This window comes from Anser cygnoides, chromosome 2, assembly GCF_040182565.1.
Source record: "Anser cygnoides isolate HZ-2024a breed goose chromosome 2, Taihu_goose_T2T_genome, whole genome shotgun sequence".
NCBI classification, from domain to species: Eukaryota; Metazoa; Chordata; class Aves; order Anseriformes; family Anatidae; genus Anser; species Anser cygnoides.
Window position 1 is genome coordinate 20,363,574 of NC_089874.1, and position 13,026 is coordinate 20,376,599.

The 13,026-nt window shown below is 38.0% G+C and overlaps 1 protein-coding gene across 8 annotated transcripts in view; it reads left to right on the forward strand.

Annotated features, from left to right (window-relative positions):
* Positions 1–13,026, forward strand: part of NEBL (nebulette) — a 261,505-nt gene that overhangs the window by 152,545 nt on the left and 95,934 nt on the right. For 4 of the 8 annotated variants that reach the window (XM_066991632.1, XM_066991628.1, XM_066991633.1 and 1 more), the window contains exon 5: positions 12,842–12,921. The exons of 2 other annotated variants lie outside the window; for them this stretch is intronic. The gene's annotated coding sequence lies outside the window, so the exon portion shown is untranslated. Of the gene's footprint in view, positions 1–12,114; positions 12,304–12,841; positions 12,922–13,026 lie in introns of all 8 variants that reach the window. 2 more of the 8 variants (XM_066991629.1, XM_066991634.1) reach the window with 1 other exon arrangement.

Sequence of the window (13,026 nt, forward strand, 5' to 3'; positions counted from 1 at the left end):
ATCATCTAGATTTCTACATGTGGACAAAATTCACTTATCTGCTTGCATAACTTGTATCTGTACATCTAGTAAGTCATAGCTGGGTTAAAGATGACATTTCTGCAGTTAAAATACAGATTATTTTAAGATAGCCTTAACAAAATGCTTAATTGAAATTTTTGAAATTAAATCTTAGTATTTTGGTTGACTCAAGAGATGAGACAAAACCCATATCATTTGGGGTCATTAAACTGGAGTGCAGACTTAAAATGCTTCATCATTTTCTCTGGTTTACTTAGAGTTTTTTGTCTTATGTTTGTAAGGATTTTTTTTTTTTTTTAACTTTTATGATATTCAGGAGTTCTGTCCTTGGAGTGACCTTATGCTTCTTAAAAGTTGAGTCTTGGAAAATAATCATTTCATCCAGAGGGGAGTCTCACTTCTTTAGATTAATTCTTGACAAAATGTTAATTATTTGTTCTCCAATTTAGGATGGTTAGCTGTTTCATGTAGGGTGGTTTGTATTGTCCTTTCTGAAGGTGACTAACAGGTATATGTTTCTTCCACTTGGCAATTGACTGCTTTTATTTTTATTTTATTTTTTTATCTAGCAAAGTGTGTGAGCACCTAATTTGCACTTTTTAAATTTTTGTCTCTTAATTTGATATTATATACTGGTAGTCTGATAAATGATACCTCTGTGTGCTTCTGAGTCATTATGAAGTTAAACAAATACTTTTCCAAAAAGCTGCTGGGGCTGGTCCACCAGGCCACTGTTGCAAAAATTTTGATATTAAAATGATTCTGCAGTCATGTTGTAAGATAAAGTTGGATAATCTGACTTCTTAAAGTAAGAAGTTGAAGACTGTGACATCCACAAAAAATTTGGGTGCTAAAGTGAGACTTAACCAGAACATCATTTTTGAAACTGCCTCACAATGTGCATAAGAGCACAGAGAAGCCTGCAGAGTTGTTACGGCATTATGTCAGTCAGTATTCACCATTCTCCTTCCAAAACCTCTCCTTGGCTTCCAATTACATCTCATCAGAAGTCCCACCTGAAGCCTTTGGATTTGATGTGGAGCCTGTTTGCCACCCTGCAACAGCAACACATGCCTCGCAAACACGTTTGCTCAGGATCAAGGCTGTTGTTTAGACTGGGGAGGACTTATAACCATTTTCCTGTTAGTTCAGGTGTAATGGCATTCATCTGGGAAATGATAGATATTGCTTCCAGCCCCAAAGGTGGCTGAGCCTACAGATGAGTGGCCTAATTCTGACTGTGGTGAGGGTCCTGTCAGGCATTTTGCTGAAGTTGTGCCATGGTGTAGAAAGGAACAGAAGTTTCACAGGTCAGAGAAGGGTCTCAGAGCCCTCATGGGACTGAGGGACAAGAGTGGCTGGGTTCTGGCTCCTGCTCCAAAGGTTTTTTGTACATGTAATGATAATGGGACAATAAGGTTAAACTCATTTTCAGCCTTATGACTAATATAACTTTAAAAGTACTGTGCTGTACAGGGTGTTAATGTCCTAGGATTTAAATATAAGTTTGGGGAAACTGCATCTGACATACTTTGAATTTCAACAGAGAGCATATTATAGCTGCATCTTCATCTTCCAACGAGATGGTTTAAAAAAAAAAAAAAAAAAAAGGAAATGAAATGTGCAGTTAACTTCTGTGGGTCTAGAATAGAATACATGTACATCAGATTAGGCACTTCCTGCCCCTAGGGTTTACAGTCTTGTATTACAGATTATCATTATTACTTACACTTTTCTGATGAGATTGAGATTTTTTTTTAGCTGTAGTGTAAAGCTGCCAGAATACATTTACGATGTACCTGAAGGCAAATATTCTTCCAGAGGCAGCCTTGGGCTTTGGAGGTTTCCTTGCTGAAAGGCAGGCTCAGACTTCCCATGAGATCATCAGAGAGATAAAAAGACTAAAAGCTCTTCAAAGCTAGGCCTTAGGCCCCAACACAGATTAATTCTCTTTTGTATATGTTAAAAAAAAAAGAAAAAAAAAGAAAAAAAGCAATTTAAATAGAAGTTTACCCAATAAGACTTGAAGTTTACTTTTGAATATCATCTATTCTTTTTAATTAAATATAGAAGCATCTTAGTGTAACTTTAATTTAGGCTTCAGAGGGCAAGGAAGGAACATGGTATCTTATCTCTCTATATATATTCCCAGCTTTCAGAGAGGTTATCTTGCTTGTTTCATGCCAAATAGTTACTACCCATAACTAAAGAGACATTGAAATTAATTTGCATAACTACTGTATATCTGCACTGATATTCTAATTCTATGCTGAATGTTAACCCAGTCACTTACTAATTATAGTTTAGTATAAGATCCTAAGTTAAAGATTGTTCTGTGTTCTGTTTTCTTCCCACATTTCCTTTTCTTATTTTTGAAGTTATATTAACTCTAAAATTTGTTTAACAGATAGCAAAATGTTCTAGGAAAAAAACGTCAGTCTTACTTGCTCTAAATAATTAGAAGTTAAGAATCAGTTTATGTTGGACGTGACTTAATAGAAATATCACTGAAAAAGAGACGGGTAAGATGCTCCTGAGAAGCTTGATGATTATCAGCATTAAAACTGGAGGGCTGGGAGTTGGGAAATCTTGATTCATCACAGGCCTCCTTTCTTACTGTGGAGATGTTGCTTTAGTTTTTGGCCCCTTGTTCTCCACCTTGTAAAAGAGAATTATAGGATGATTGTATATCCTCAAATGTATAGCAAGGAGCAATTCTGTAGAGGAGGTATTTATCCTGGTCTGAATTCTTTTTACAAAGTTCCAGATGTTCTAAGGAAGCAACTCGTTCTCTGAATGATGTCTGCTGTACCTCCCAAATCTGTCTGTGCTAGGTTTGTCAGGTAGTGGGGGTCACCAGTGTGATCTGGAGCAGGTCTGGAGCCATGCCTGTTCTTACATATGCCTGACTCAGCACTGTCCTCAAATGCCTGCCGACAGGGTGAGGACTCAGCTTACGTTGTGCCTGTATCTCCCGTCAGAGGCTCTAGTCCTCTATTTATAAGATTATTCAAAATTTTACCCACAAGAAACTGTATGAGGAGAAAGCATTTATTGTTCTTTAATGTTATTAACAGTAACGAGATCTTGCCCAAAGGCAGGATTTCTGAATAATGTGTGGTGTACAAAACACTTTGTATATTATTTCTTTTGCCTTCCTTTTCTCAGAAGATACTTGCTGCATTATTTCACTTGGTGCAGGCATTAGCATTCCTTGATTTGAAGAACTGTAATTCAGTCTGCTTTTAATATGATACTGTAGGTATACGTGAGGAGCACTGCAGTGCAAAATTTTTGTTATTAGTTTATGAGAACTGTTATCTCCCATAGTAAATTTTGAGAACTGACATTTTTATAAGTATTGTGATGGTATTTTACAGATGAGAAGTATGCTCATTTAGAAATTTCAATATCCATGTAAATGTAAGTTAAGTCCCCTTGATTTCACTGGGATTGTTTACAAGGATAATTGAGTCCCAGGAATGACAGTACAATATATGGAGCAAGAATTGCCAATTTTGTGACCACTATTTTTTTTGGAGAAAACAAAGCAGACTAGAAGTATTATGATGCTCTAATGTGAAGGTAAAGGACATAACTGATAGAGCAGATTTTTTTTTTTGAATGATAGAGCAAAATGAAGCCAATTAAAAAATAGGACAAAAGAAATTCTTACTGTAAATCATGATGGAATTCAATGGGAACTTATGTTTTTAATGTTCCAGGTTTCCTATGGTTGTAGCAGTAGTGCTGGTCTATTGTGATATTTTTGAAAAGTAAGTAGTGTGAAGTTTGATAGAAGAGGTAATGTGTTGTGTACTCTTTTAAAGTTCTTATTCTGTAGATCTACTACAAGCTGTGCTGTTTATTTGGGAAATGCTAGATCAGCTTTTATTCAATCTATACAGAAGAGATTTCCATAGGGAAAATAAGGTTTAAACTGAAGTTTTGCAGCTAAACTGTGGACAATGACTAAAGTAAAAGGTAAAGTTTTATATAACTTGTTTTGAAATACTAAGAAAAATTGCCAGGTAATTAAATGGTTTAATCTGGTTCAAGTATTCAGTTAAATCCTTTAAAAATATTATGTGTATTTCTCTAAAAATATGTTACTAAATGTTTGTCAGCATTTCTAAACTAGATGCTTGCCACTTCAGCAATGATACAAGCAGAAATGTGTTTTTCAGTGGATGATGGAAGATGTTTTTATCATCTTGTCACTGTTGTCATGGAAACTTGGGTATATTGTTAAACAGAGTGTATGTAAGGATGTAACATTCCTGTGCCTTATTATCGCTAGCTATTGTATTTTTAGTGTAATTTCTTCAACACTGTAGTCAATGCTTAAGAACTTGTAAGTTGCTCTCCTGAATTACAACCAGGAACTCAATTATAGGATTAGGTGGTGCAAAGAGCCCTCAGTACAGGGTTCTTTGCTGTAAGTTTCTTTTCAATGCAGGGTTATTAACAGTTTTATTTCCAAATCCAAACCTATTATATACAGTACAAAAATAATACTTAAGCACATAATTTGGAATGGCAGGTTTTTTGCAGAGAATAATCTATATGCTAGTCATTATGTATTTTCTCTCTTGAAAATAACGGATATTTTCAAAATGTGTATTCTTTATATGAAATGTTTTGTCTTTTAATACACTGCTAAATTCATAGTACAGCTCTTGTGTATAGTTGTGTTAACCTGTCATTCATGAAACAATAGGCTAGGAAGGAAACCTGACTATGGCAGTCCAGATTTAATCACTCCTGGACACAAAGTCTGTGTAACTTGTTATCTAATTTAAATCTTACAGTAGGCACAGTTCACAAAGAAAAAAAAGAAAACTAGTATTTTGTTTTCTCCAAATGAGAGCTATTCAAGAATCATAGTACTAAGGACATTAAGGGTGTTGTATGCTTCACACAATTACATTTTTTTGGTCTTCTTGTGCCTGAAGATATTTCAAAATATACCTTCTGCATCAGTTATTTATGATTTGAAATTATTTTTCTTGATCAAAAAATGAAATTACTTGAATACTTTTTTCAACATTGACCAAATGACTTCCGTTTCTTCAAATGTGTTCATTAAATTTATTTATTTTTAATCCTGTTTGGTTTTATCTTTGTGTTTTGGGGAGTTTTCTAAAGGCTGTTCTGGAGTTTAAAACCTATGATTTTTGATAACTATTAAGAAATAATTTAGTTTTTTATTTCATCATCATCTGTCTCCAGCAATTTGATGCAAAAATAAGCTTACTTGAGTGTCATAGGAATATGAAATGTTCTGGAACAATAAATTTATAAAGGTTTCATAAAGGTGGGTATTATTTATGGTATTGTTCCTTCCAGAGAGAGCATGACTAAAGTTACAGCATTAGGTTTATCAAAACCCAAGAAGAGCAAAAATATAAAGGAGAAAAAGCACAATTAAATACAAGAAAAATAAAAAACACTGTGGTTTTAGTTTCCAGAATAAAACCAACAACATTTATTAAGTAAGTGAGGGTTATGGGCTATTGGATATATTTATAACTGAAATTAAATTTATAGGAAAGGTCTAGTTTTTGCAGTTCAGGCAGCTGAATTCTAAAAATGCCACAAGAAAAATTCCTCATAGGTGCACATGCCCAGTCTACAAGGCTAAGAAAATGTGTGGAAGAGAATGAGTCTGTATGTTAGTCAAATATATCTTTTTGTTATTTGTAATTTAATGTAATAATATAGTTGTCAGACTACATTAAGCTGTATTTGAGTATGTAATCACTAAGAGGAGAAAGGGAGTATCTTTCGCTTCTTAGGATGTATTGATGCAAAATGAAATTTGCTTACTACTGATTTCATAAATTTTACCTACAATCATCAATAATTTTAGCTGTGATTATTATAGCAAGGTAAAATTTCCAAATTCTCACTAAGCAGTCCTGGCATTTTCTTATGTAAGACTTATGTCTGGATAAAATGAAAATCTTGCGAATGGAAATCTTTCAAATGTTATCAAAACCTTCACTGCATTTGAGAAGTCCTAAGAGAAAACCCATAAATTCCCTTTAGAATTTGCTTCTGCTGAATGTGATTTAACTTTTTTGGAAGCCTCACACAGTAACCCAGTCAACTACTAATTTCAGTTTCTAGCCATCTTCTGAAGAATAAACCTGTGAAATCTGAGCCACGTGTTGCAGGGTGTTGGATGGCTTGGGTGCACTGCTGTCCACTGGTTACAGTGACTAGTGTACAGGCTGCTCCTATGCCATTGGCTTTGGTGGATTCCCATACCTACTGTGACACTTGACTAACGTCAAAGGGGTTTTATGACACTGGGCAAGAATGGGAAATGCTACAGCTATGTCAGGTAGAGTAGATGAAACAATTGCAATACAGTTAAATGTGATTGATTAGTGTCACGCTTCCTGCTGCATCGACTTGTGAAAGGATTTTTCAAGCTTCTGGTTAAAGTGAAAATATTTGGGGGTGGAAATGCCAAATTTCCCTGTTGCTGGGGGTTTGACTTCTTGACAAATGAAAAATCAGAAAAGAATAGGGGACACTACATATCCCATTTAGGAAACTTCATTTTTGAAGGTTAGAAACTATTGTGCAAAAGTAGTAGGCACTTGTATGAATATTGTTAGGAAAATTAAGCTAAGTTTTAATTTTTTTATTTTATTATATTTTTTTTTTTTTTAGAATACACATTTCTACCTGAAAAAGTTTTATACTGGTTTATTTCAGTACGTTGTTACTCATCACAGCTAAGGTTATGTCTGCATGGCACAATCTTATGCCATGATGAATACTCCCACTTCTTCTGAATGGGTTTGCATGATTCATTTCTTAGAATAATTAGCAGTGTGGGAAAGAGTTTATTAACTCAGACAGTGTCATGCTAGCACTGATACACTGCTTTTGTTAACTAGATTAGATCAGGTATTATTATGTGAAACTATTTGTACCATATAAACTTCTTAAATGCTCTGTCATCAAGATCCAATTGTGCTTAGACACCATCTTTGTGAGTAGACGTTAAAAAAATAAACAAACAAAAAAAAAACAAAAAACCCTACTATTTATGATATATAAGGCATTGGAAATTCATAATTCATTATATTTTATGGGATTAAAAATTCACTGTTCTAAGATCTTATTTGTATTTGTGTTCAAAAATACCATTCCAACTCTCTTTGATTTACCAAAACCTTGAATAAAAGAACTTCAACTGAATGAAAATCTTAGCTTAGAACTATGAGATATTTGCAGGTTTTGAAGTGTTGTTGACAAACGCAGTGTTAATGATGACTGATACAATGTTGTGGATGGAACCATCTCTTGACTTTCTTTTGCTGATGTTAACTGGTGTTGCATGTTCAGAGGAGGTTAAAATTGGCAATCTGGGAACCCTTGCCTTCTTTCTGTTTGTGATTGTGGTGCTGATAGCCTAGCTGTGAACTTCCTTGGGCAGCACTGCAAGTAACTTCCAGTCTGATAGATGAGTATTTCTAGAAATGAAAAGTAATGAATCTCAGTGCTTACAAATGCCTTGTGTGCTTTTTGAAAAGGGACCACCAGCTGTGTTCTGTTGAATTAATTGTCCTTATTTCAGTGGTGTGTGCATCTGTCCAGTGAGAACAGAAAATTACGTTCTCATTTCAGGGAAGTCTGTGGGTTGATTTTTTTTTTTTTGTATGTGGAAGCACTATAGTTAAAGCATTAAAACTCTACCTTTTTTTTCAATCCAGAATTGCAAAGGAGTATGTTCATAACATACACGTCACTGTAACACTCTGCAGGTTTTCCAGCTGAAATGCCTCTGTCCTTAACTTGTAACCTGTGTTAAAATAATCCAAGAATAACTCTGTTAAAGATGTTTGAGATTGTGCCATTCCTGGTACCTTTTTTTTTTGGGGGGGATGCGGGTGGGGGTGGGGGGGGAGATAACACCAAGCAAGTCCAGTGATGGTGTTCATTCAGTGATGGAACTGAATTTAGCTGCTGAATTGCTGTGTGTATTAGGACCAGAATGAGATGAGGTCTTCTGACGTTCTGGGCTGACGTATCCTAGATGTATTTCTTAAAAGACTGATTAAAGGAACAAGGAGATGGCAGAGCTTTGGTCAAGTGTGGTCAAGTGTAACAGTGTGTGATCAAACCACATTTGCACAACTGTGTGACTGACTTGTGTGCATGCTGGGCCAACTTATACTAATGGTGACTCAAGCTCCTTTATACCCTATTTTTCTTTCCCTTCTGCCTCTTCTAATACTGGAATAACGTTCTGTGTCCAAAGATATTACGTTGAGACACTCAAATGATGGCTGTAAGTGCTGGGAGTTTCAGATGTCTTCTTTCATAGGATGTGCCATATAGTTGTCTCCTAGAAGGCTTCTCTGTCAGAAGATCATACATAGTAAGTTGGATGTGCAAGTGTAACTTGCTTACTGCAAATATTGTGATTTTGTGAGCAATATTGCCTACGTAGAGTTCTCTTGATTTTGGTGCAGCTTCTTTAACAGAATAGCCTTGTTCCTTAGCCTTAAGGCCAAATTTAAACTGAGATGTGAAACATCCATGCAGAATGGCTGGAAGTAGAAATTTGGAGCTATGCAGAATTTTCTTACAGACTTTGAATGAATTTATGTTGGGTAGTGCCCTGAATAACCTGTTTCTATCCACTGTGTGAATGCAGAAGGTCTACAGGTATCCTTAAGATACCTTATCCTTAAAGGCCAAAGCTCATCTGGAGCTCAATCTGGCTACTGCCGTTAAAGACAACAAAAAATCCTTTTACAAATACATCAACGCGAAACGGAGGACTAGGGAGAATCTCCATCCTTTACTGGATGCGAGGGGAAACCTAGTTACTAAGGATGAGGAAAAGGCTGAGGTGCTTAATGCCGCCTTTGCCTCAGTCTTTAGCGGCAATACCGGTTGTTCTCCGGACACCCAGTGCCCTGAGCTGGTGGAAGGGGATGGGGAGCTGGATGTGGCCTTCGCTATCCATGAGGAAATGGTTGGCGACCTGCTACGGAGCTTGGATGTGCGCAAGTCGATGGGGCCGGATGGGATCCACCCAAGGGTACTGAGAGAACTGGCGGAGGAGCTGGCTGAGCCGCTTTCCATCATTTATCGGCAGTCCTGGCTATCGGGGGAGGTCCCGGTTGACTGGCGGCTAGCCAATGTGACGCCTATCTATAAGAAAGGCCGGAGGGCAGACCCGGGGAACTATAGGCCTGTCAGTTTGACCTCAGTGCCGGGGAAGCTCATGGAGCAGATTATCTTGAGGGTCATCACGCGGCACTTGCAGGGCAAGCAGGCGATCAGGCCCAGTCAGCATGGGTTTATGAAAGGCAGGTCCTGCTTGACGAACCTGATCTCCTTCTATGACCAAGTGACGCGCTTGGTGGATGAGGGAAAGGCTGTGGACGTGGTCTACCTTGACCTCAGTAAGGCTTTTGACACCGTTCCCCACAACATTCTCCTCAAGAAACTGGCTGCTCGGGGCTTGGACTGGCGTACGCTTCGCTGGGTTAGAAACTGGCTGGATGGCCGGGCCCAGAGAGTTGTGGTGAATGGAGTCAAATCTGGTTGGAGGCCGGTCACTAGTGGAGTCCCCCAGGGCTCGGTACTGGGGCCGGTCCTCTTTAATATCTTTATTGATGATCTGGATGAGGGCGTCCAGTGCACCCTCAGTAAGTTTGCAGATGACACCAAGCTAAGTGCGTGTGTCGATCTGCTCGAGGGCAGGAAGGCTCTGCAGGAGGATCTGGATAGGCTGGAGCGATGGGCTGGGGTCAACTGCATGAAGTTCAACAAGGCCAAGTGCCGGGTCCTGCACCTGGGCTGCAACAACCCCAAGCAGAGCTACAGGCTGGGAGATGAGTGGCTGGAAAGCTGCCTGGCCGAGAAGGACCTGGGAGTATTGGTGGATAGTCGGCTGAATATGAGCCAGCAGTGTGCTCAGGTGGCCAAGAAGGCCAACGGCATCCTGGCCTGTATAAGAAGCAGTGTGGCCAGCAGGTCGAGGGAAGTGATTGTGCCCCTGTACTCGGCTCTGGTGAGGCCGCACCTCGAGTACTGTGTTCAGTTTTGGGCCCCTCGCTACAGGAAGGACATGGACGTGCTCGAGCGAGTCCAGAGAAGGGCGACCAAGCTGGTGAGGGGTCTGGAGAACAAGTCTTACGAGGAGCGGCTGAGGGAGCTGGGCTTGTTCAGCCTGGAGAAGAGGAGGCTCAGGGGCGACCTCATCGCTCTCTACAGTTACCTGAAAGGAGGCTGTAGAGAGGTGGGGGTTGGTCTATTCTCCCACGTGCCTAGTGACAGGACGAGGGGGAATGGGCTAAAGTTGCGCCAGGGGAGTTTTAGGTTGGATGTTAGGAAGTACTTCTTTACCGAAAGGGTTATTAAGCATTGGAACGGGCTGCCCAGGGAGGTGGTGGAGTCACCATCCCTGGAGGTCTTTAAAAGACGTTTAGATGTAGAGCTTAGGGATATGGTTTAGTGGAGTACTTAGTGTTAGGTCGGAGGTTGGACTCGATGATCTTGAGGTCTCTTCCAACCTAGAGAAATCTGTGAATCTGTGAATCTATAATGCAATAAAAAAATCTCATTTTTCCATACCCTGTATGCTTACAAATATTATTGTGTATATATTGATCAGCAGTCCGTTACCGTGCTGTTTTCTTAACATTCTGTGCCAATGGGCTTTGTTTAGTCTGTTTTGTTTTGTGCCAGAATGAATGATGATAGTTTCCATTATATATAGTGGAAAATGGTTCAGAAGTGTAAGTTTGGAGGTTTTGGCAAAAAAAAAAAAAAATTTGCAGGTGAAAAATCACATTTAATAAAACAGTACTTCATTTTGAGGATTTAAAGCCCAGCATTTAACTAGATCTATATTTAGATTGGATATAGTATTTTTAGAGTAGATATTAAAGTATCTGTCAACATACACAAATATTTGCTGTGCCAAACATGCCTGCTGATCCTGGTTTATTTATTGCCTCTTCTGGAAGTAACTTCAACTTGTTCTTGACCTGCAAGCTGCTATTAAAATTGTAATGCACTTCTAAACTATGCATCTCTTAAAGCATATCTAGTTCCTGCTGCCTGGAAGTGTTCAAGGCCAGGTTGGATGGGACTTTGGGCAACTTGGTCTAGTTGGAGGCATCCCTGCCCATGTCAGGGGGTTGGGATTGAGTGATCTTTAAGGTACCTTCTAACGAAAACCATTCTATGATTCTATGAAATTCTTCTCTGAATTATATCTGTATATATTTAATTTTCAGAGTTGCTCTATGGCAAACTAAGTGGTATCTGACAGCATTCAGTGCTCTGAGGAGGAAAAAAAAGATGGAAGACAGCTTATTATATCATATAGTCTCTTAGTGCATCTATTATCTGAAGAGAGACGTATTGAATAATTTGTGTGTGTGGTTAGTTGGTACAGTAATATTTTTCTTCCTTGCTCACTTTGTGCATAGTATTATATTTTTCTTTAATGAGTTGTAGCAGCTGCCTTGCAATTGCTGTATTATGGAAGTCATATGGGACATAGCATGTTTGAATGCCTACTTGTGTCTTACCCAGATGACACAAAAATGGGAAAAAATGAAATCCTATCAAATCAATTCAAGATCATGCTAATGATCATGCAGATCTATTATGAGGAAACCATTACAGGAAAACCACAATTACTTTATAAATTATGCTATGTTCAGCTGCTGAAAAACCACCAAATACAATGTAAGCATGTTAAAAATCTGAGTTTCTTCTCTACCCCACAAAACCCAAACAGTTTTGACGTGGTCATTTTGACCATACTTGCTTTCCAGGGTGAAAAATAGCAAAAGATTTCCCTGTATTCAGCAAGCTTTGCAGCTACTAATAGCTCTTCTCTACCCTCTTACATATTTTTCAATGTCTCCACATACAAAATTTATTAAATATAGGAAGGAAAGGGAAATAAACTGTGCTGGAAGAACACAGTATTTGCAATATTATCACAAAAATACAAAACCGAAGCCTTGGTTCTACATTTCTTTCTGGTGCTTTTGTAGGTATGAAGCCTTGGTTCTACATTTCTTTCTGGTGCTTTTGTAGGTACTCTGTCTCCTTAACATATGGTACTTGAAATCATGCAAGAGTCTGTTGCTTAGGAATACATTTTTTTGTGGCCATAGTCTTCAACAATGACCAGTTATTGTGAATACCCAACTTATAAGACTAAACTGCTTGTTTCCACATGGATGAAACATCCTGAGCTCCAAAAGCAGTCATCATAAATTAAAGGTAATCCTCACTTATGCAAACCAGGCCTTCAGGTTTCAACATGAACATCAGCACAGCTAATTCAAATGTGGACTTTTGGAACTTATGTTTGAAATAGCAGAATGAAAAACCTTGAATCTTTCTGTACTATTAATGTATAAAGAATTCTGCCTCTTGATTATTATAGATGGAAAACAGTCTGTACCTTTTTTCTTAATATATATTTTTTTCATATTTTCAGACCTTAACTAGGTGAAATGCTGTGTTTTTCCTCTCCTTCAAAATGGTTTTCTTTTTCCTAAGGAAATGTGTTTTTAAACAAGCTCTAGGGGCACTGTTTGGGCTCAAGTACTTAATAGTCTTTGAAGAGGTTTTCCAAGAGCACACATTCCTTTGCCTGATTGCAAAGCTCTGTAGCAGTGAATCACTCTGCTAGATGAAATTCAAAATCATGACCTGTATAAAATGAGATGTATACGTGCTATAGATTAGAAAGAAAATAATATTAAAATGCTGGTTACTCCAACTGATCCTTAATACATCTTTGGTTGTTTTGCAGAGGCAAACACTGTGATACCATATCCTTTGGAATAAGGATGTCTTTCAGTTTAATTGCAGCTGGACTTCATACTGAAAAAGGTTGGTTTTGAGACTATGACTGTTTCTAAGGGTGGATGAACATACATGTTTATGTAAGTAAATAGCCAAGTATATTTGTAAATACGCAGATGTGTTTGTATCTAT